This window comes from Mastigoproctus giganteus, chromosome 4, assembly GCF_048544385.1.
Source record: "Mastigoproctus giganteus isolate SK-2022 chromosome 4, ASM4854438v1, whole genome shotgun sequence".
In the NCBI taxonomy this organism is placed as follows: domain Eukaryota; kingdom Metazoa; phylum Arthropoda; class Arachnida; order Uropygi; family Thelyphonidae; genus Mastigoproctus; species Mastigoproctus giganteus.
In genome coordinates, this window is record NC_143578.1 from 196,406,149 (window position 1) to 196,429,315 (window position 23,167).

At 42.2% G+C, this 23,167-nt stretch overlaps 1 protein-coding gene across 2 annotated transcripts in view; it reads left to right on the forward strand.

Annotated features, from left to right (window-relative positions):
* The window catches only part of LOC150087307 (uncharacterized), a 373,218-nt gene that overhangs the window by 13,698 nt on the left and 336,353 nt on the right, over positions 1–23,167 (forward strand). The gene's annotated exons all lie outside the window — the stretch shown is intronic.

Sequence of the window (23,167 nt, forward strand, 5' to 3'; positions counted from 1 at the left end):
GTCACAATAGAATTCTATAACGGGGTGGACACCATGCTGCAACGTGCTGCCTCTTTGAACATGACCTAGACTATAAGAGATGACGGAAAATGTTCCGTGATGTGATCGGACCCCTATTACTTTTCAGCATCCTGCGCCGTACTTGTCATTGGAGTGTGACTGCATCGCCATGGTGAAAACAGCGAATAGCGAAATCAATTTAAAAGTTCGTGTTCCCAGTTCTCAGTTAAACCACACGGAAATATGCTTGTCTACCTTTATTTTATGGTCTTTTTTTTTTTTTTTTTTTTTTTGATTAAAAATAAACGAGAATTGTTTTAATTAATATTTTTAGGGATTTACAAAAATTATTTTTTCCCAAGGCCCCACGAATCTTTTTTCTGGTCCTTGAGAGTTTAGAGACACACAAAAAACACTTCACTTTCACTAAAGAATTTCGCAGCACCTAGGGCATCTTTGTGGCTCACCAGTTGTGAAAGACTGCCGCAGCCTACCATTCTGGACTGGGGCGCAAGAGTTAGGGATTTAATGGTGCAATTCATACGATACTTGGAGGAGGGAGTGGCACGATACCCAATAGTTACCTCAGGCGCTGAAATATTCGTGTCACTGTTCTGTACGATCTTACTGATTACACTCCTTCGAATGTAGCAAGAATCCACTTAATAAAAGCCTTCTTTTAAGTGATAACGATTACCATGAGAGGGAAGGTGGGAGCGATATCGAGGGTCGAAACAGATTGAAATGGTATGCAGGGGAACCATAATTAATGGTGCGAACATAACAGCGATATAACAGACTTCTCTTAATGTGCACACATTAAGAGATTTTCTGCCCTCGTGGACAGCACAGTTGATATTATCCACATCCTCCCCACACCGGGTGGAAAAGACCTGAGTTGGAATCCTGGCTCAGTTAATTGGTCTCAGGCGAGGGTAGAATGGTTTTTTTCTCCCAGAAAATCGGGTTTTTCGTCCAGCAAACATCAAATCGACCACAGAACACGCCCAGTTTTCACATTATATAAGGTGCAATATGGCCTAAGTTGCTGATGCTCCTAAATTAAACCTTACAACAACAAAATTACATCACTCATGTCCACGTATGTTACTGAGGACAACAGTCTTAACAAAATAACTTCAATAAGATTGTCATCATTTCTTCTGACCACCTAGCTTAGGTAAATCTTTCGTATCTTCAGCAGGCTATTATTGTTGATGTCAGATAGTGTGGGTCACTTCAGTAGACACCTCCTCAGTGCTCCCAAGTGATTCCAACTTTGGAAAGAGATCACAGGCTGGCAGACTCATGTCAGGACTTCGGGAAGATTAACATCCTCCATCTATGCTTTCCTGTATCATTAAACAAGAGCAAGTTAAAGTATCAGCTTAGGATGACATTGTGTTGTCATCATGCTGGATCAGTGAGAACACAAACAGCAAGATATCTTTTGGGTAAGAATTTTTGAGTGCAAAGAATATACAGTTGCTAAGGGCTCTCTGGTGGCAACTGAAATCGCATAAGTGTGAGGATGTGTGAATATTTATTTAAAGATGGTTTGTTAAATAAGGAAAGAGAAAAGTGATAAAAATTAAAATATTCTTGGAATATTTAGGCGAAGGATGCTGCTCTGTAAAGTAGGTAAATAAAATAAACAGCAACATCCAGAAAAACTATAAAAATTAAAAATCATTTTATGATAACATTTAGCTGTTTACACAGATACTTGCCAATAATCACAAATCTTGCACGGATCTAGCCAATAATCGTGGTTATTTTAGGAGAAAATAATGGCAAAAGGAAGCTGATATTATTATTATTAATAGCTATATGGTGCAAGGAAGCCTGAGGCTTATGCTGCACCAATAAAAAAAAAAGTTCCCGAGTTATCCTGAGAGAGAGAGAGAGAGTCAAAAGTAGAAGGGAATCACCAAGAAAGAGAAAAAATGATGATATCCAGCTCAGGATCCTGGGTGTGCCAAGCCCATACTCACCAGATGTGAGCCCCCGGGGCTGAATGGACTCTACCAAATACACATCTTAATCGAGCAGATATTCATAACACTTTGTTAAACTATTGCCCTTTATTGAAAACGAGTGCTTGCTTACAGCTTACTTTTTGATTTTATTAGTCGCACTGATCTGTGTCCGTATATTACGATTATTCGACAATCCTTAATATCGTTCGAGGAGCTGAATTCTTGAAATGAACAATAAAGTAGGCCGCTTACAATAACGCAAGGGACCTGGGATAAAAAAAAAAAAAAACCTTATGGGAACCCTGTTGTCTCGAAACTTTATACTAGACATGTTGGACAGACAACTTTTGACAAGTAAATTATGTTTGTATTTAATAATTCTGTCCCTTCTTGTTATTATCCCGATAAATGCGTCAATAATGTGTGCAGAAAAATAGCTTTTTATACGAGTTATCGAAAATTGGGATTCGTAATTTTTACAGATTTTGAATTCAAAAGAAAGCCATTTGGGAACGGAAACCAATAACTTCGTTCCCTCGATACATGATCCACTGCAAAGTCTCGGATTCTAAAATTCCTGAAATGAATTTACCGAGGTGCGCTAATCTTGAGTGTGTCATTCTGGGTGGGGGAGTAATGAACTTATCAGTACATTAATGGATCTCAAAATAGTCGAAGATTGGTTTTACAGAGTTACGAAGTAGACGTAATCGTAAACAAAATTGCTTAGTTTTTTTCCTGTTTTCACGCATTTTGTTCCGAATGGTAACTAATGACGGTGGTGTACTTTTGATGGTTTAAACTGTGTAAGAATACGATCAAGTTTTTACTATTCGTCTTGGCCCACTGAACTGTCGGATAGAGGTGCTAAAACAGAAACTTGTTCACTCATTTAATTCGGTTGAACTACGATTAGAAATGTTCTTCTATAACAGTTAACTCCATTAATTTGCTCTTATTAAAAATAAAATTTCTGTTTATACTGCGGGACGACCACACGGTCGGAGTTCACAAAATAGAATACACGAAACAGCACCATATTTAGCAGTCAAGCAGGCTTGAGCCACGTTCACTCAAATCACTTGTACTTCTGTACGACTCTGCTACGGCGGGCACTAATCTTAAATGTTCAAATGACTACTTAAATAGTTATGAAGCTAAAAACAGAGTGGAAAGCCTGAGAGTGTTAACATCTTTTTTTCTTTTGCGTTAATGCCGAAGTGCTTTGATCATTAAGAAGAAACATTAAAACTCGTGTACAAAATTAAGATAATAGTTTTTCACCAATATTTTAATTGTAATACAGTACTAATAATAATTATCGTATCACAATGCTACGTAATTTGACATGTAAATTATGAATAATCGAAATTTATCTGTATTAGAAATCTTTTCCGCTTTAATGATCCTTATTGTCTTCCGTTCTGTTTAAAATTTTTGTTTTAGCATATGCTGTATACGTGAATTATATGATAAAAGCCATTTCAGCAAGATAATTATTGAGGAGAATAAGAGGTGACTGCTAAACCTGGGTCATTTTCAGGCTTTCTCTTCGTAAGGGCCATGTCCAATATTTCACCCTCACACGGCAAGTCATAAGCTTTTAGAACGGTGTTCCTCGATCATTTTAATGGTCTTAAGTTGGGAAGCAGACTCAGGTTTCAACACTTCGCATACATGAAGACAAAAACATGTCTTTATGGTTACTAGACAAGAACTGGTAGGAATTAGGGACCCAATACATTAAATTTAAAGTATGTTCTTCCTATTCCTATGTATTCCTCTCATTGGTTCTCTGCTCCTGATTTGCATTGCAAGCGCGTCCTTAGGATTGAATATTGGTTGTTGAAATAACTTAACAGAGTAGCTGGCTACCCCTTTCACTACCTCAAGGAACATTCTCTACTCAGTCCTTAGCATTACATTTCAGTTGCAGCGGGTAATCAATACGAATATACACACTCTCGCACAAATGCTCACAGGTGATTAGACATGGCAGCAGTGAAAGACATTGCTAAACCTCATACCACAGCAATACGCAGTGATGGAGCAAATCTTCCACTTCGCACAACCGTTAAAAGTATCGGCGGCCTTCGGAGATTCTTCTCGGCAAATACAACGGAAATTTTGAACTCCCTGTAGATAGACCAGAAAAGCTCTGGATGCATACCGAGAAGAGATCTTTCAGAATTCTTATAAGCTACAAGAATATGAACTGGCATATAAGACCTTGCATCAACAAATTCTTATGCAGTTTAAGAACAAATATAAGAAGCCACTCTGTTCCCAAGATCATCTTAACAGAACATTCTCCAAATAGAAGTGGACTGTGACAGCAAATAAGTGAATTGGGACGGAATAAAAGTGTGCTGAAAAAAACGAATTTAAAGTTCTTCCTTATGAATTCATTAACAATTGTGAAAATATTCTTAATATTATGTATATAAACCGATGAGCCAAAACATTATGACCACCTAATATGATGTTGATCCTCCACGTGCAGCCAAAATAGCTCGTACCCGGCGAGGCATGGACGCTACAAGATTACTAAATGTGTCTTGTGGTATCTGGTACCAACACGTAACCAGCAGATCCTTTAACTCCTGCAAATTCCGTGGTTGAGGCACCGCAGATCGGAGTTGCTTTTCCAACACAAACCACAGATGCTCGATGGGATTGATGTCTTGGGAATTTGTAGGCCAGGGCAATACCTGAAAGTCTTCCTCATGTTCCACGAACCAGTCTCGAAAAATCCGGGCGGTGTGGCATGGCGCATTACCCTGCTGAAAGACGGCACCGCTAGAGGAAAAGACCGTTGCCATGAAAGGGCATACCTGGTGAGCAATGTTTAGTTATATATATGTATATTCATGTCGATGGTGGTCCCTAGGCTTACACCCATCTCCACCTGTGTGCTCTGTAATTGACGTAAACCTTCTACAAGGGGCCTGAAAAGTGTGTAATGCAAGAATGTTAGTAAAGTGTAATATGTTGTTATTGTTAGTCAGGCCTCTTCGCCACCAGAGAGCAGTCACCATATGGGCAAATGCTCTCTGGTACCCGACCCTGTCACGAGGAGCGGCACCCGAATCTGTTATTCTGTCTGTGTTGATTAGCACATATATCGCACCCACCAGAAGTGCAAACCTGGCAGTGCTAGCCTTCCGGCTCCCAGGTGGCCCAACCTGGAAACCAGCAAAAAAAAAAATAAATAAAATAAAATAAATAATAATAAAAATAATAATAAAATAATAATAGTTAAATAAATAAAATAACTAAATAGAAATAATAATTTAATCCTGCACTCAGGTGAGAGAACAAAAAATATATATATAATAAAAAAAATAATAAATAAGTAAATAAAAAATCATCCCGCACTCAGGAAAGAGGTATAATAATAATAATAAACCTCGATCCGAGTGCCAGCTAAAAAAAAGTATAGTAAGATTTACTAAGCAGACATGACCTGCATAGACATCTGTCTACGCTTTGTGAAGACAGACTTTGCAAATTCCTGCAACGCATTAAACTTTTCTCTGCTTTGAAGGTAGAGGTGCTCATTGCTCAAACCCAATTCATGAATTACCTGTTTTAATTTCATCCTATATTGATGTTTAGGTTTTTTTTATTTTTTTATTTTTTTTTATTTACATAAATACAAAAATACATAAACACTCTTATTTACAATCATTCGAACCTGTGTAAGAAACTCCAGCAGAAAATGGAGCTTCTCTTACAAAATTGTAAAACACAACAAAACTCTCAAGACTCAAAAGTAAGCTGACCGGGCTAGCCGGGTGGGTAAAGTGCCTGTCTGGCCACCCAAAGGTCGCGAGTTCGATTCCCACCTCGGGCTTGGATCAAAGTACTGCAAAAAAACCTTGGGAGGTGCATTATGGCCACAGAAGCCTATGCGCCAACAACTACCAAAAAAAAAAAAAAAAAAACTCAAAAGTAAAAGAAATGCATGTATGCACACTCAATGATATTTATGTGCGCGTGGTATGAGGCCTGGTTTGTAGCGGCTCCAGGACCTGGGTCCATCTCCGCAAATTGTCTCTGTCTTGACTACAGAATCTGTGTAAATAGGGCCTGAAATGTGAGCAGCTCACACCTGAGCAACTGCTGCCTGATGTCCGTCCCAAGGCATGTGGAGCCGGACATTATCTACTATCTGCGCCTCAGTAGTGCGCTAAAATCCCGCATCCACTGGAGGTAGTGCAATACCAGCGGATGCCAGCAATCCCAGCAGAAGGAAAAATAAAAATAAATAATAAAAAAATATATACTAAATAAATAAAATATATAAATTAATAATAATAAATAAATAAAATAATAATAAAATAATTAAAAATAACACCAGTTGTTGACATCTCTGAACAACCTCAGAGATCAAAAGAATTCAAGTCCAGGATGGCTGGTAGGTGACACAGGGAACAGCTCAGCAAGAGCTTGTTGATTTATCCAGTGTGGAGAAGCATCTTCATTCTTCTGCTGAAGACGTCGTTGGTGAATATTTGAAGAGATTGAAAGTTAGTCTCATTTTCAATTAAGGCTTTAAGATTGACTTCTGAGACGTTCTGAACCTTATTTTTAAGTGTTGTCCGTCGTTCTAGGTAGTTGGGGCAGGACAATAGGATGTGGTTCCAGGATTCCTCTTTCCCACAGAAGCAATGAGGATTTGTCGCCAGTCCGAATTGGAACAGTTTCGCTTTAAGAGCACCATGTCTTGTTAGGATGTAGGATGTGCTCATGGATGGGTAGAATCAATTACAATGCGGCTTATTTGTGGCAAAGGCGACATCCGGGATTAAAAGTCTGGTGACCTCTCCGGTGGGACTTTCATCCCATCTAACCTGCCAAAGGGAGAGGAGTTTATTCCATAGGTTTATTTTTTCATGTTTGATATTTGTAGCAGGATTGCAGTCTATTCTAAGGAGTGAGGTTGGTGGGCCTTTTTTGTGTCTATAGATGAAGTCTCTATAAATAGGTCCAGGGGAAGGGCCCCTGATAGAACCTGCAGTACATTAGTTGAGGTTGTTCTTGGTACTCGGTGTGTTGCAAGCAGCATGGTTCTTTGCATGGAAAGGAGTTTGGCCCGGATTTTACTGTTAGTGACCCTATGGAACCAGACCCCAGCAGCATAGGAGGAAATTGGCAAAGAGCACAGCTTTATAGTAGAGAGATAGGGTTCTTTTGGTGAGTCCCCAGTCTGAACGGGTACTCACCCAGTCCCCCGAAGATGGCTGCAGTGAAGGCTTTGGTTTTGATTTCCAAACTGTTCACATGTGGAAACTGAGCCTGTCGTCCAATATGATGCAAAGGTGTTTAGTTTGTGCCACTTATGGAATTTGCTTCCTGTGAATAAGCACTTTAGGGAGTCTGCGGTAATCCAACCTGTTTTTGAAGATCATTAGCTTTGTTTTTCTGTTTGATATTTTTAAATTATTTGTGAGGGTCGAGCTTAACAGGTCATCCAGAACAATCTTTGCTCGGTCCTCAAGGGTTCACCTGGATCTTTCTGCAATGCAAATAACCAAGTTGTCTGCATAGACAAAATTTACGAAGTTGTCAAAGCTTCTGGTGAGCCACTGATCAAGTACAGAGTTCCAAAGGAGTGGTCCTAGCACTGATCCCTGTGGGCAACCTCTGTTTATAAATTTTTAATGTGACAGATGGTGGGCAGTGACCTGAATTGATCTGTTACTGAAATCGGATCTTATGACTTTGTAAATATATTGATTGCAGTTTTCCCGTCTAAGGGACCTGAGGAAACTCTCCCACCAAAAGGTATCAAAGGCACCCTCAAAATCCACAAAGATGGCCATCTCATAGACTGCTGTGGAATGTGTACAGTGTTTTTTTCAAGGGCTGCAATGGCATCTGCAGAGGATCCTTTCTTGAAGCCATACTGCGAGTTGGATGAAAGGTTTTGTGAGTTTAGGACAGTTTGGATTCTGGTACCAATCATTCTTTCAAACAGCTTTCCCAGGTTGGCTAACAGAGAGATTGGGCAGTACGCTCTTGGGTCGGTATTAGGTTTCCCAGTTTTTGAATAATTTTAAGCAGTGCCTGCTTCCAGAAATTGGGGAATATGCCTTCCAAGAGGCACTTGTTGTAAAGATTAACAATACGGTAGAGCACATGAAATCTGGTGATGACCATTTTCTACCAGGTCAAGGCCTGGGCACTTTTTAGGATTCAACTTCACCACCTCAGCACCAAGTTCAACAGCAGTGAAAAGATCAACGTCCAGGGTACCTTCGTAAGTTGCATTGTCTGCTCGAATCTGAATTTGGTGCATATTGTCAAGATTAGGATCATCTTCGGGAAAGATGTGTTCAATGATTTTCTCAACTGTTGAGTGCCAGTAATATGTTTCACTGTTTTGATATTGCACTGTGTTGTATATATTCGGGCAGATAATTTTGTTCCTACAGATCTTGTATATGAGGCCCCAGGGGTCAGTGTTCCCTGCTTGGGAAACCAATTGTCTACAAGACTTTAATTTGTTCTCTGCGATGGTTTATGGTAGAATTTTCGCTTCTCCTTATACTCTTGCTTGAGAGCATTAACTTCAGGATCAGACCAGTGCCTGAGTCGTTAAAAGGCTCTCTGTGCCACATACATTTGTTTTCTGAGGTCGGTAAGTTCCTGTGTCCACCAAGGAGTATGAGGAGTATGCACTTTCTTTTGTTTGGCAGCATATTCAGTGGCTCTGAAGAGGGATGCCTGTACATAACAAGCATATTTAGCTGCAGAGAGGTTGTTAAGGTTTGGAGCTGTTGCTTTGAAGTCAAGGTTCGGAATTAGCCCAATTAATGTTTTGGATTGAGAATCGTCTAAGGTTCTCCAGATTGTTGCCATTGTTCTTTGGTGCTGCAGCTGTGATAGTAAAGGAGATGGCACAGTGGTTAATGTTAGAAATGTCTCTTAGAACATCCCACTCTGCAATGTTATTCGAAACTGGCGGTGAGGTTAAAGTGAGGTCGATGTTGGACTCCCCGTGCACGGAGAAAGTGTAGGGCTTACCGCCTTCATTGTGTATCGTCCAGTTGACCAGAATGAAGTCCTCAAGGAGGGCGCCACGAGAATCAGTTTGGTTACTGTGCCAAAGATGGGATTTGGCATTAGAATCTGTTAAGACAAGGTTGGCATGTCCCATTCTTCTGTGGAAGTCTTCAAGTAGGTTTAGGGCTTCTTGAATATCATCTGTTGGTGGGCAGTAGAGGGAAACAAGGTAGAAGGATAGTTCTTGGGTAGTAACATGAATACAGGAGGAGTTCTGCATACACAGGCTGGATATCGATGTGGTAACAATCTGATTGTTCAGGACGATAATAACGGCCTTTGGATAAACTACCATAGTGTAGAACATCCTGGATGCAATAGTATATCCCGTGATTTTGATAGAGTTTCCACCAGCTTCAGAGGTGCAATATGGCTCCTGCAGAGAGATAATATTGTATTCCCTCTCCAGGACAGCAACCCTGATCTCATCCGTCACCATTCTTGGACGATGCCCATTCACCTGAAGGATTTTGATTCTGGGCCCCTTGGTTCTAGTTTTGCTGGTTTGTGTTGCAATTTGTTGTTACCCATGGAGGATTTTCGTACTGTCTAATTCAACTGCACGGAGATACTAAGTGCATTTGGAGTCTCGGACAGAGTGGTTGTGATCCTTATTTCTGCGTTTGCAATTTACACATTTGGGGGAGTCCGCTTTGTGTGGACAGTCTGCAAAAACGTGCCCACAATGTCTGAAAAACACAACCTTGTGTGTATGTGCAATATTGATATGAGTGATCATAGGACAAGCACTTGAAGCATTTAGACACCACTGTGAATGTTCTAAATTTGTGCAAGGATACCACTAAGAATATTCTCTCATTACCTAAGATGTGCTTTAGGATATTGGGAGGGGGGGGGGAAGCCTATGACCCAGTTTGTCAGTTGGTCATTGGACACTGTGCTGAGTCTAAATGTTATCTTCTGTCTGGTTTCATCCCGGAAAATCTATACTCCTGCAGTTTATTGTAGATGTCTTCCAGTTGATATGTAGGTACCAAAAAAAAAAAAAAAAAAACCAAACTATTATTTTTTACGCCACCCAAATAATTAAATTCATCTACTGTGCATTGTGTCTTATGTCTGTAAATTGCGTGTGTTCTATGGTCGATTTGCCTGTTTTGCTGAACGAAAAAACCCCAATTACTGGGGAGAAAAAAACCTTGATATCTACACCTGAGACCGACTAATTCAGCCACGGAGTGAAAAAAGCCCATTAAAGTTCCTTGCGTCAGCGACGGGATTCGAACACGTGCCTTTTCCACCAGGTGTGGGGAGGACGGTAACGATACCACTGTGCTACCCACGCAGACTGATTTCATGTAAAGTAAAGTGTAAAGTGTGTTTTTGGTGTCAAGTGGCACCAGGGATATCCCCCATCTCTGCATTGCTACTTTTTTTGATAGGTGTGCCAGTTTGCTGGAAATGCCACAGATTTAAAAGTGTATGGATATTGTACATGCGTAGTGTTGTGTACTGTTGTTCATCAGATCATTTAGCCGCTGGACCCCTGCTGAGACCCAAAGTTGCCCCACTTTCGCCCCTTAGAGGCAGACCAGGTACATCGGTATTATAATTATTTACTCTGGCAGGTCCTGCCACCTAATTTCCTGAGATTTCAGGCTCTAGGAAATTAAAAAAAAAAAAATTCATTTGATTAGTTTTATTTCAATTGCAAAGGGTAATGTCGCTTGAACAGGAAAGGCCTAGAATATGGGCGAAAGTTAATTTGAATGTACTGTATTTAAATTTTGTTGTGTAGGGCATTCGCTTGCATTAAGATTTCCCCACCAGGAGGGAAAAGGGGGTCGGCGAGGAGATGGAAAAGACTCCCCATCCTCTCCTCCACCTGGCCAGGGAGAGGGAATGAAAGTGGCCAGACAAGGTGCCTGGTCTAGATCGCCAGGTGGCATGTTGGCAGCAAGGTGGTGTGGGATCGCGGATAGCTAGTGCAGGGGGGGGGGAGGATTTCTGCACTCAAATTAAGCTCTGCCAAGATGATAAGGCATGGGACGGAATCCTGTCCAGGTTTGGTTGTCGCAATCAATATATTTTTCTTTCTTTCCTTCAAAGCATTTCTCTCTTACTTCTTTCCTTGTACTTTATTCTTTCTCTTTTCTTTTCTTTTCCATTTCTTTTCTTATTCTCTCCTCTGGTTCTTGCAGTGTATTGTCTCTTAAGAGTCCCTGGGTTTGGAGGATTTAGACTGATCGTTGTGGGCTTGTAGACTAGCTGAGAAGCCATGCCAGTAGCTTTACGAGGTGTCAGTCTGTGGTTCCATGGTCCTGGAGGAGTTTTTTGTCTTGAAAAGAGCTCCTGTGCGAAGAGTGTGAAGGCACGGTAGTGTTCCTCATTTTGCAACAGGAGCCGTTCTTGGTTCCTGAGTGTGAACTGGGTCTTTGTCATGAGGATGCAGTGCAGGTCTTCGTAGGTAGGACATTCATGTATGAGGTGGTCCCAGGTTTCTTCCTCTCCGCAGTGACACTGCGGTGAATCTGAGAGACCAAAGTCGTAGAGTTTCCTCCTGAAGGACCAGTGTCCCGTGAGGAGAAAGGTGGTATGGAGGCCTGGAGCGAACCATGCAGGCTGGCTTGGGTATATCTGATGTACGTCTGGGAAGAATTTCCGTGTTATGGCTCCTTTGGGGGAGTTGAACCATCGGTCCTCTCAGGTCTGCAACAGGTGTGTCGTTAGACGCCTCTTTTCAGCAGTTGTGTTGTTTGTTGGATCGGTGGTGAAGCCAATGCAGGTGGTCGCTCTCCTTTTGGACAGGTGGTAAAGCAGCCCACATCGTACAATTTCCAGGTCCAGGGAAAGGGATCCAAAGAGAACCTGGAGCGCATGGGTGCTGACCATACAACATGCTCTGGAGATAATCAGGAGGATAGAGTGCTGTATGGTGTCTAGTTTTGTCCTATTTACTGCAGTGATTGCTTTGTTGTACACACACCTGTGGCATATGACACAGCTGGGATGAAAATAGCCTTGTAGAACAGGGAGAGTGTCCTCTTCTTCAAACCCCAGTCTCTTGTGGTAACTGGAAATCATAGCGGAGTAATTCCTGATTTTGGTATGTAGGTAATTGAGATGTGGGGTGAATGACATGTTCTTATCCAGGACTATCCCGAGATATTTTAGTTCCATTTTTAGCTTTATGGTTGTTCTGTGGGTTTTTATCTGTGGGGGCCTCCTGATATCCAGAGAACCCCTCAAGAGGACTGAACTCGTTTTTTCTGGCGAAATTCTGAGCTGGTTCTCTTGGGTCCAGTACAGCAGTGTTGAGATGGCTTGATTTGCCGTTGCTTTCATTTGGGCTCTGCTGTTTGCCTCAAGCATCATTATCAAATCATCGGCGTAGGCTTGCGTTTTTGCTGTATTCAGGTCAAAGTTTAAGAACTTATCAAGGACCAGATTCTACAGAAGGGGTCCCAGGACAGAGCTCTGTGGGCAACCTCTGAAGACTGGTCGTTACACCTGGCAGTATGAAGCACTGATGTTGACGTTTCTATTTGCTAAGTAGGTCTGAATGCATCGGTATAAGTTGATGGGTATGTTTGGCTGCCGAGGACGCTTGGCCACCATAGCGAGTCAAACGCCCCGGCAAAATCTATTGAGATTATTAGGAAATACTTGATGGTGTAGGTATGTGCTTCGTTTATTATGTTTTCCAGAGCATCAGCTGCAGAGCGCTCTCTCCTAAAATCGTGCTGATTCAGAGAGGAGAGCCCCGCACCAATGTAATGGGTTTCACTCTTTTGATAGAGTTGTTCAAAGTCTTGCTGAGCACCGAGGGCAGTGCAATCAGCCTATAGGATCCTGGAAGGTCTTGCTTTTTTGGGTTCTTCATTATGAGTCTCACTCTTGCTGATCTCCAATCAGTGGGGAAGTAGCCCTCTGTGAGGCAGTGGTTAAATAAGTTCAGGATTGTGTCCGGGGTATATTCGACCGCCTTTTTGACGATTTTAGGTTCCACTAAGTCTTCGTCAGGCGATTTCCTGTTTCGAATTTTGTTTGCTGCAATTTTAATATCTACTTGAGTGAAGGCTCCTACAACATGTGAGGGGTTGTAGTCAGCGTTCTCTTGGCATAGTCGTATCTGGTCAGGGATGCTGGGAATAACAGGTGGTAGGAACGTTGCATCCGGGATGTTGTTTATTGACTCCTGCCACGTTCTTGTGTAATTGCCTTGCGGGAGTTTGGTGGCAGATTACTTTACCCCTAGGGAGTTTGCTGGTGGCTATTTTGTAGACCACCCCTCCAGGGGTCCGTGTTTCCAACTGTTGAGACTAGGTGTTTCCAGGAAAGTTTTTCTTTCTGGTTTTGATTTCAGCTGTGTATTCGTTTCTGTTTTCCTATAGAGTTGCCTCGGGGCATCTATCTCCATCTCTGGCCCATGAGTGACGAGCTCACTGGTAGCGTTTTCGGCAGGTGCTGACTTCATGCCTTAGTGGATGCTCAACCCTTGAATGGGTTGAGCATGCTGAATTTTGATGGGATTCTTCCACTTGTTAAGATTACGAACCTAAGGGAATAGATGTGCGGAAATTTGTCTTTAGCCAGGGGATGGTCAATTGCTGGAACAAACTTCCATCTGTCGTTGTGGAAGTTGATAGGTTAAATAAATTTAAGGAGGAACTGGTCAAATATGTAGTGGGGATTGTTTTGTAATTTTTTTTTTTGGCTGATGCTGCATAAGCTCATATGCTTGCTTTCTTGCATCACATGCCACTACTTCTTCTTTTTCTTCTTTGGTGCTTAGCTGGCAGCTGGGGGAGGCGGTTGGCCACGCAACCAGTATGCTGCTGTAGGTGCCACAGGGTTTCGGACTTGCTCTGTGATGTTCTTCCATACCTTACGATCAATGGCGTCAGTCCTGGCCTGGTTAAGGTCGAGACGTCGGCTCTTCAAGTCATTTTCCACTTGCTTGGCCCACGTTTTCCTAGGCGCGGTCCGTTGGATGCTCCATTGGGTGGGTCGTTGTCTCCAAAGGAGTCTGGATGGTATTCTGTTCATGCCCATTCTTCATGGCCAAACCATCTAAGCCTTCGCTTCTGGATTTGGTCGGCAATGGTTGGTTGCTGTTGGCATCTGACGCGGATGGTATCATTAGTGATGCGGTCGCGAAGAGAGAGATGCCCAAGATCTGCCGCAGGCATCGCATTTGGAATACCTCAAGTTTGTTCAAATCTAACTTGAGACAAATCCATGTTTCCGATCTGTAAAGAAGAATGGGCAGAATCAAAGTCCGGAAGAGTCGGATTTTAGTCTTTGTGGAAATGTTGGTCCTCTTCCACAGACACCATTTGAGCGAGGCGAACACAGTGGCCGCCTGTCCAATTCTGCTGTGGATTTCCATGGTGGATGCAACTTTCTTCTCCTGGACCAGCGACCCAAGGTATTTAAAGTCCTGCACTTGCTCGATCTGGACGCCTTCGAGATAGATGGTGGCTTGCGACCCATCTGTTGTCAGGGCCTTTGTCTTACCAGCATTGATCTTCAAACCGTATGGCCGGGCAATGCGGGCAATGTCGTAGAGGATGTCCGTGGCTTCAGCGTCATTACTGGTAAGGATAGCACTATCATCAGCAAACATCAGGTCAGTCACATAGTGATCCTTGTCATATTGTATGCCCTGTCTGTTTCTGAATGCTTGCCCCATAATGGCGTCGACCACAATGTTGAAAAGCAACGGGGAGGCTACATCCCCTTGGCGGACTCCAGTTTGGATGGTAAATTCCTCAGATAAATCGTTCTGGATGCGCACCTGGCTGGTTAAACCATTGTATGCAGTTTGGAGGAGTGTGATGACTTTTCGAGGTACATGTTCAACCTCTAGTAGTTTCCATAAGGCAGGCCGGTGGACACAGTCGAAAGCAGAATGCCACTACTACTACTACTCAGAGCTGTGGGAACCACTAGGGGACCTCTCCGAGAGTCGGTTTTCTCCTCTTGATAGCAGCATTTGCAGCTTCTATAATTATTTTAACATCGCACGTTGGTGTTGGTCAGAACTGAGGTCTGAGGGGTTAAATTTCTTGGCTGTCTTATTCAGGGTTTCCCGGAAGAGGTTCCAGTCACCCTTGTCGACTGCGAATCTGTGACGAGTCTGTCTTGCTGTTGGTTGGACATTGAGAGAGTGATGCAATTGAAAGGTGAGCACCCTGTGATCAGATGTTGTCCGGTCACCTTTTACAGTCCAGGAAGAAAGGTGTCCTGCAATCGAGTGGCTTGCAAGGCTCACATCGATCGTCGCCTCCCACACAGTGGTCAAGTAGTTTGGTAGATTATTTGATCTATTGAGGATCGTGAGGCTGCTGTTGGAAAGGAAATCTGCTAGGCGTTGAACATTATTAGTGCCACGCCTGTCTGGTGTTTCGCTGTGCCAGGCCAGCAACCCCTACAATTCACGTCAGCACCAATGATGAGTCTGGCATTTGGGAGTTGTATGATGATGTTTTCCAGGTATCTGATGACTGGGATGATGTCAATTCATGGTGTGCTGTAGAGCGAGATTGTATAGAACTCTTCCAGCGGCGTGGTAATGTGGGCGCATGCTGCCCAGCTGGTGCAGAGATCAGAGATTTTTGTGACAGTGAAATCCGGGTTTCGGACAACTGCCGCCCAGGAGGTTTCACTTTCCACCCACACCACCTTGTAGATTAATGGGTATTCTTTCACTTCTTTCTGGTGTGTGTAAGGCTCCTGAATAAGAAGGAGATCCAGGTTTTCCTCCTCCACCTTTTTTCTAAGTTGTGCCACAATTGCGCTAGCTCTCTGGGCATTATATTCTACAAATTTTACGATGTTGGGTGGTAGACGTCAGAGTGCCCAGCACATGGATGACTGGACCTAGAGTATCCGAGCAGAACATCACCCAAAGCATGACGGCGATGTCCTGCTTTGTGCCGTCCAACAGGAAACGTGATTCATCGGACCAGACAACCTTCTTCCAATCACTCAAGGTCCAGTTTCGATGCTCGCATGGCCCTGAACCATGGTTAGCATGGGCACTCGGAGTGGCCTGCGGCTACGCAGCCCCATTTTCAGCAGTACATTTCGATGTACTGTGTGTTGTGACACATTACTCCTGTCACCAGCATTCCAATTACCAGCTAGTTGCACCACAGTCGCCCTTCTGTTCCCACACACCATCCGGGAGAGCCTTCGCTCACCTTTAGCATCAATGAGCCCCTGGTTGTCCAATACCTCGCCAGCGGTTCGTGGGTTCCCCCTCGGACCACTTTTGGTAGGTACTAACCGCGGCTGACCGTGAGCATCCCACCAGCCGTGCCGTTTCGGATATGCTCTGACCATTACAATTTAGCCTTTGTCAAACTCACTTAAGTCCCATGTCTTTCCCATCTGAAGAACAATAGTAACACTGATTAACGGAGCTCGGTATCAGGTGTTTTTTATACCGTGTCCCGACCCGCGCCGTAGTTAACCTGTAGTTGCTTCGATTTGCATAACGACTCGTTTTGGCTCATCAGTGTATTATTAATGTGCAAATATATATTGCACATTGAGGATATCTGTGTATATTATTGCGGAACAAGCACTTCATGTCCCATAACATGAATAGTACTCTTCTGGCTCAGCCGCCCGAGATAGTTCAGCCGGTCATTTTGTGGAAATGACCGGCTGTTAATAATAATATTTCTAGAAATTCCTCACGATCCATTTATAAAGCAGTAATGGATTATTCACCTATATACGAAATCAAAGAAAATGAGATTTTTTTTCTCCATACCAGTAGCTGTTTTATTTTTGAAAACTCTCTCTAGCACAGTTCAGGCACTTATCTCCATCTGAAGACCAAATTTTTTATATCCTGCTCATAAAAGTCGTTTAGTTTCTTTGACCCCACTGTCTAAGTTCCGCCGGATCATTTTCAGTCTTCATAATCATACTGTAGAATTCTTACTTTACCGTCCTTCCACACCGGGTGGAAAAGGCCCGGGTTCGAATCCGTCGATGAGGCGAGGAGCTTTAATGGGCTTTTTTCACTCCGTAGCTGAGTTAGTCGATCTCAGGCGTAGATAGCAAGGTTTTTCCCCAGAAACTGGGGTTTTTTTCGTCAAGCAAATCGACCACAGAACACATGCAATTAACTGACAAAATACATATATGGGTATATATAAATAAATAAATCTTATTGTGAAGTAGAGTTACAGCACAATATCCCATCACGGCGACGAGCGCCAGGGGTCCACAGGCGTACAAATACAAAAGGCTACAAAATACAGCAAACATACAAAAGGCTACAAAATGCCGATCACGAATGCTAAAGAAATACAAATACAGCATAAAACAGAGCTAGACATAAATACAGAAATAAATAAAAGTTGGCCATATATCAGGGTTCAAGGGCTTTGATAAAGTTGTGTCTGTCCTTCTTGTTACTTATTATGCTGTCGATGTCGGCGTCCACACAGTTGAGGGCAGCGAGCGTCTGCTTGGGAAGAAATCTCTCAGTGAGTACAAGCCTGTTGTGGTGAGCCACGAGTGCTGGTACCGACCTTAGGCTTGGCTGTGGAATCCTCCAAGAAAAAGCGTTCCAAATATTTGGAGATGATATCTGGCTGTGATGAGTTTGTTTGTGAAGACCAGCCTCTTTTCCATGATCAGGAACTTCATCCTTGGGATGTCAAGTGCTTGTGCCATCATGGTGGTTGTGGTAGCGGGAGGTAGCCGAAGCTTGTTATTGGCCCATTTCAGTAACCAGTATTCAGCGGTGTACAACCCGCTTGAGGTTTGTATGTGCAGCAGAGGCCCATATTTCTGCACCATACAGAATGGCGGGGTAGACAGTGGAAGTGATGAACCTTTTAACAGTGACGGGATATCGACGTGTAGAAGCTGCTGCTTTGAGATCCATCGTAGACGAGAGAATTTGGTACTGATTTTGTGATCTGGTTGACAAAGGACATCTTTTGGTCAAACAGAACGCCAAGGTCTGTTTGCGAGGGTAGACCATTTGCTATTCGTACCCCTGCAAGTGAAACGTTGAGTACTGTTCGCCATGGATTTAAGGGAGAATATAACCTGAGCAGACTTCACTGGGTTGATTTTTAGATTGAAGTTTGCCAGGTACAATTCTAGATCCTTAAGTTGGGAATTGATCCTGTTGCTGAGCTGAACGGATTGTCGCCAGGGTTAATTTGAGTCAGCAGTTTGAGGTCATCGGCATAGCATAGGAGACCATTCGTTGAGGTAATATGGGCACGATGATAACTGTGAACAGGACACCGGATAGGACACTCCCCCCCCTTCCCCTGCGTTACTCCAGCAGTAATGTCTCAGGATAGGGTGTGATGTTGCTGATGGAGAATAAGTATTCCTGTGACAGAGAAGAGATTCCAAAAAGCACAGCATATCACCTTGAATGTGAAATTTCTCCTTAAGTAGGAGGAGCAAGGCCGGGATCGACACGGCATCAAAGGCTGCGCTTATGTCGAGATATGTGGTTGCTAGCTCAGCTCTTTGTTCGAATGCTGAGAGGATGCGTTCTGTGGTGGCTGCCAAGTTAGTGATTGATGATTTTCCTGCGATGGCATAGTGGATTTCAGGTGGTTTCGTCTGGAGGATTTGTTGAGTGATTGTGGTCGCAAAGCCTTTTCAAGAGTTTTTAACAGACAAGAGGCAACTGATATGGGTCTGAACTGGTTGACGTTTGTGGCAAATTTGTTTTAGGGATGGGGTATACTCTGTACTTATTCCACTGGGGTGAGAAATAATGCTCGGTGAGGCATCTGTTCTAGATCGAGAGAATAGGATCCATGATGAATGTGCTCAAGCATTTGATCATAAATTGCGGAATTCCATCCTCCCCAACAGTGGCTGTTGTGGGAAGGGAATTGATGGAACGTATGAGCTCCTGTTTCTGCGTGGCCCTAGTAAATTTGATTTGATTTTTGTAGAATTCTTACTCGCTTTTCGGTATTTTGTGAGATGTGTTTCACCTCTCGCACATGAAATGGCACAGCAGTAGTCCCTTGAGTTGAAAAACAGCATGAGCATATTCTGTTGGGAATTGATCCACTGTCTTCAGCAGTGGCGATGACTGATGTGTCCACTGCAAGCTGCGTCGCTTACTCTCTGGTTCATTGTGCTTCCACCATGTCTCATTCACAATCCACTCTACGATCCAAGAAGTAATTTCCTTTCTCTTCTTATCGCATTAGGTGACAAGACATAATTCCATTCTGAAATTTCTGTTCATCATTCAGCACTCGGAAACACATTTCGCATAGATCTCTCTATACTGTAACCTGCCATGGATAATGTGTTTCTGTATATCATTCTGTGTGTCCGATATACAGCTCCCTGGCTATATCATTAGCTGTCGTCCACTTATTCGCCTTGACAATGTCATTTCAAAATTTTCTTCTGTGACAACTGTGTGAGTTTGTTCTGGGTAAGGGTCATTTTTCAGAGTTTATCTTTCTTCTTTGTAACGATTTGTCCATTCGTATACTCGTAGGCGTGACGTACATTGTTAACATCTTTTTTTTTCATGCGCCTTTGGAGAGGCACCCTTCGTAAGAAAATGAATGACACTTGCATTATCGTGAACTCACTCAACGCTGTGAACGCCATATTATCTCTGCTGATGTGCATTACATCCGGGTCATGCAGGTCAGCGAACGTGCCCTCTTGTTTAGTACAGTTATTAGTACTATTCCAAAATTCACATGCATGATGCAAAGCCTAATTTAAATTTTGATAATCAGAATTTTCTTTTCATTTTAAACCACTCTTATTTTAAAATCTTGTATTATTAAAAATATTTTTAATCCAGCTGAAAAGTTTTTGAGCCCGGCCCACCTCAAATCCCCTTGGTCGCAGGCTGAGATGTCTGATGGGTTGAGAATTGTGGCGTCAACACTCTGGAAACAATTTGAAGACAGAAACTATTGCCTGAACAAGTTAGTACAGGAGTTTCCTGATCTTAAAATGATCGAAATGAAACGAGATGGCGTCACGGCTGACCTTTGTGGCTTCGAGAGGAGTCGTATCGAGAACAGTGATCCGAAGGTTTAATGACAGTGAACTTGACTCGAACGTCGATGGTTTGTGTTCAGCTTGCCTTCGCCGAACGCCTATATCAGCTGATGTTGGCAGCTGGGATCGGCTTTCGATCACCTTGTAGTTATCTCTGATGAGTCTCAGTTCAACCCGCGTTCAGATTCCATGTAGCAGTTGATTCGAAGACAACGAAGAACCCGGTACCATACCTCCAAAATTAGAGCAGTGAGAGAGAGAGAGAGATTGATGGAGATCTGGTGATCTGGATGGCATCACCATCGTGGGTCATCAACTTCTTCATTCTTTTGACCGAAGCTCTAACTGCCCAGAGACAATGAGACTTTCCTGCCCCAAATACATCTTTTTACGGCTGCCATTGGTTGCAGTTTCCTACTAATATGCGAGAACGCCTGTTCCCATTGAGCTCTGGAGTTTCCAGAGTACCTGGAAGCAGATATTAAATAAATGGAGTGGCAGCGAGGTCGTCGAACCTAAATTCCATTGAACGTGTATATAATTGCCCTAAGGCAGGTGTCCGGTTATGGGCTCGAGCCCGTTGTTGGTTATGCAACAGTTAATGTGTAAATTAGACCGCTTGTTAAGGAGGAACAGGACTTTTCTATTGAGCATAGGATGACAATGTGAGAGCAGTATAGCCGTGAGAGGCGATCATGTTTCATATCTATTTCTTCTTAGACAAGTTTGTTGAGACGTGCAATTTTCACATCTTTATGTAAAGATCATAAATGTTAAAAGTGGCAAAATTTTCTTATTTTTATCTAGTTGTCGGTGGAAAATCCGGCTTTTGTGTCCTGGTTAATATGTATGTAGTTCAGGGAATGTGGTTATTTCACATTTATTTTATTTTATTTTTTTTTTTTTTTAGTACGGAGAAGTGAAACGTCTACAGAAGCGAAATAGAAAAACAATATCACAGTATTGTTTTTAATAATATACATTGGACGACTGCCAATGCCCAATATGTCCAGCACGATTAGCTTGAAGAATTTTACATAAGTAGATAATCAAGAGATTTGATTTGGTATACATTTAATGATGATATTTTACACATGCGCTGAGATAGAAGTATTTAAGAGACAACTAAAGAAAAGTTAGATATGCGAAAGAGAGATTAACGTATTTTTATCACAGAAAAACCTTCTGAGAAAGGAAAGCACGTGTTACCTACTATACCTACTATATTTCTTTTGTGTTATGAAACATTAGCCGGAATTGGCGTAATCCAGTGCTATTTAACATTTTTTGAACTAAAAGCTCAAAATTTAACAAATGTTTTGGCTTCTGTTATTAAAAGATGGGAAGATGCTGTTAGTACGATGGTTCGTGGAGAAAACTCATCGAACTGAGAAATGTTTGTATTTCTTTTATTATTCCTTAAAATTCGATGACATTCCTTTCCAATTTATTACTCTTAAAATGCACTCTCGAAACCACTGTCATAATCTAACGCCCTGTCAGTGCCTCGTTTGCAATCTTTCCCATAGTGTATAAATCCGTTAATGCAAGTTAATTCCAAAATGTAAGCATTGAAGGTTGAATGATCTGAATTTTATCCTGATTTAATTACAGCTAGCCTATTTTCACTTCCATATATGTATGTACACGGAGTGATTTGTTTGTTTCTTCCCCTGAACGGCGCCTTGTGCTACACAATGGAGGTCAAATGGCCAGGTCATATAGTGAAAGGTATAAGTCACTTGATATCTAAAATCGGGTTTAGCGACCCTTTTTGAACTGATGACCAGAAGGAAGTGGCCATTCCAGTGGTTGGAGCGCGCATTGGGGAAGGGGGATTCCGTAAGCCGTAGTTACGTGTTTGTTATTGTTATTTTAGCACGTTCCGGTTTTTTAAATGTATGGATTCGATTACTAAAACTATTGTAAATCCCTCTTTCGTGTGTACTGTCCCTTATAACACTTTCAACAAAAATCGTAAAAATTAAGTTCGAATCTCGGCCCAACTCTCACAACGAACACCTACAAAAAATAGCAACTTCCTGTTCGAGCCATATTAGTGTTTAATGCGGGATGAAACATCCGAGTTTTAAAACCGTGCAGCTATCTTACGAAGCCGAATAACGTGGCGTGGAAAAAAAAAAAAAAAAAAAAAAAGCACATAAAAATGTTTCCTGTTTTGACGGATTCGAACCCAGGCCTTTTCCATATGGAACTCGGGAACTAAGAACCTTATAACTGTACTAGCACTAAAAACAAGCGATAGCCAACTGCATATTGTTGACCATAATTACAAGAGAATTGAACTACTAATAAAAAAATATATATATATAATTCGTAGACGAATACAGGAGGAACTATTTTAAACGCAGTTAGCCCAAACGGTACTAGGAATGTTCAGATCTCGATTTACTAATGATCTTAACCTGATTTGTTTTTTTCATTAATTTTTTTTTTTTTTTTTTTTTTGTTCTGTTCTTTTAGCTACCCTCCGGCTAATGCGCGTGATGTCATCTACTTTGTTCTTGGAAGGCGAGTAGGCGTTATTGCTTCGTTGGCACTTCCACCTTATCTAAAGCGGGACTGTGATATCATTCAGGACCCAGCACGTGCAGGGTTTTCATTTTATTTTTTATTTCTCTGCATTAGGTGTAGATGAAATCTATTCTGATTTCCCCCCCCCCCCCGAACAAATATAATAAGTAGAGCACATTGGTTCTAATAATGTTTGCTTCGGTATGTGTGCCAGTTTAAAGTTCAGAGTCTGAGACGTACGAAAATGAATAATACAGAATAACTCCATTAACTTAAGTAAAAAAGTCCGATTTATCTTTCCTGGAATCTCTGTCCACTTTTTTCGTAACATTATTTCTTATTTTACCCCGAGGACTGTGCGTTCTAGTACCTGAGTGGATGGCGTTAGTTAATGTTACAATTCGCAGCCCTCGCTGCTTAAATATGCATCGCTCCTGGCTTTGTCTGTGTGTTTGCAGCATTTGTTTCTTGTTATTTATTCATTTGATGGCGACAATGCAAGGAGTTTTTAAACCCTTTTTAATTTGTATGCTAGGCGAAAACTGTATCGCGCTGACAATGTCTGTAATAACCGGTTCAGA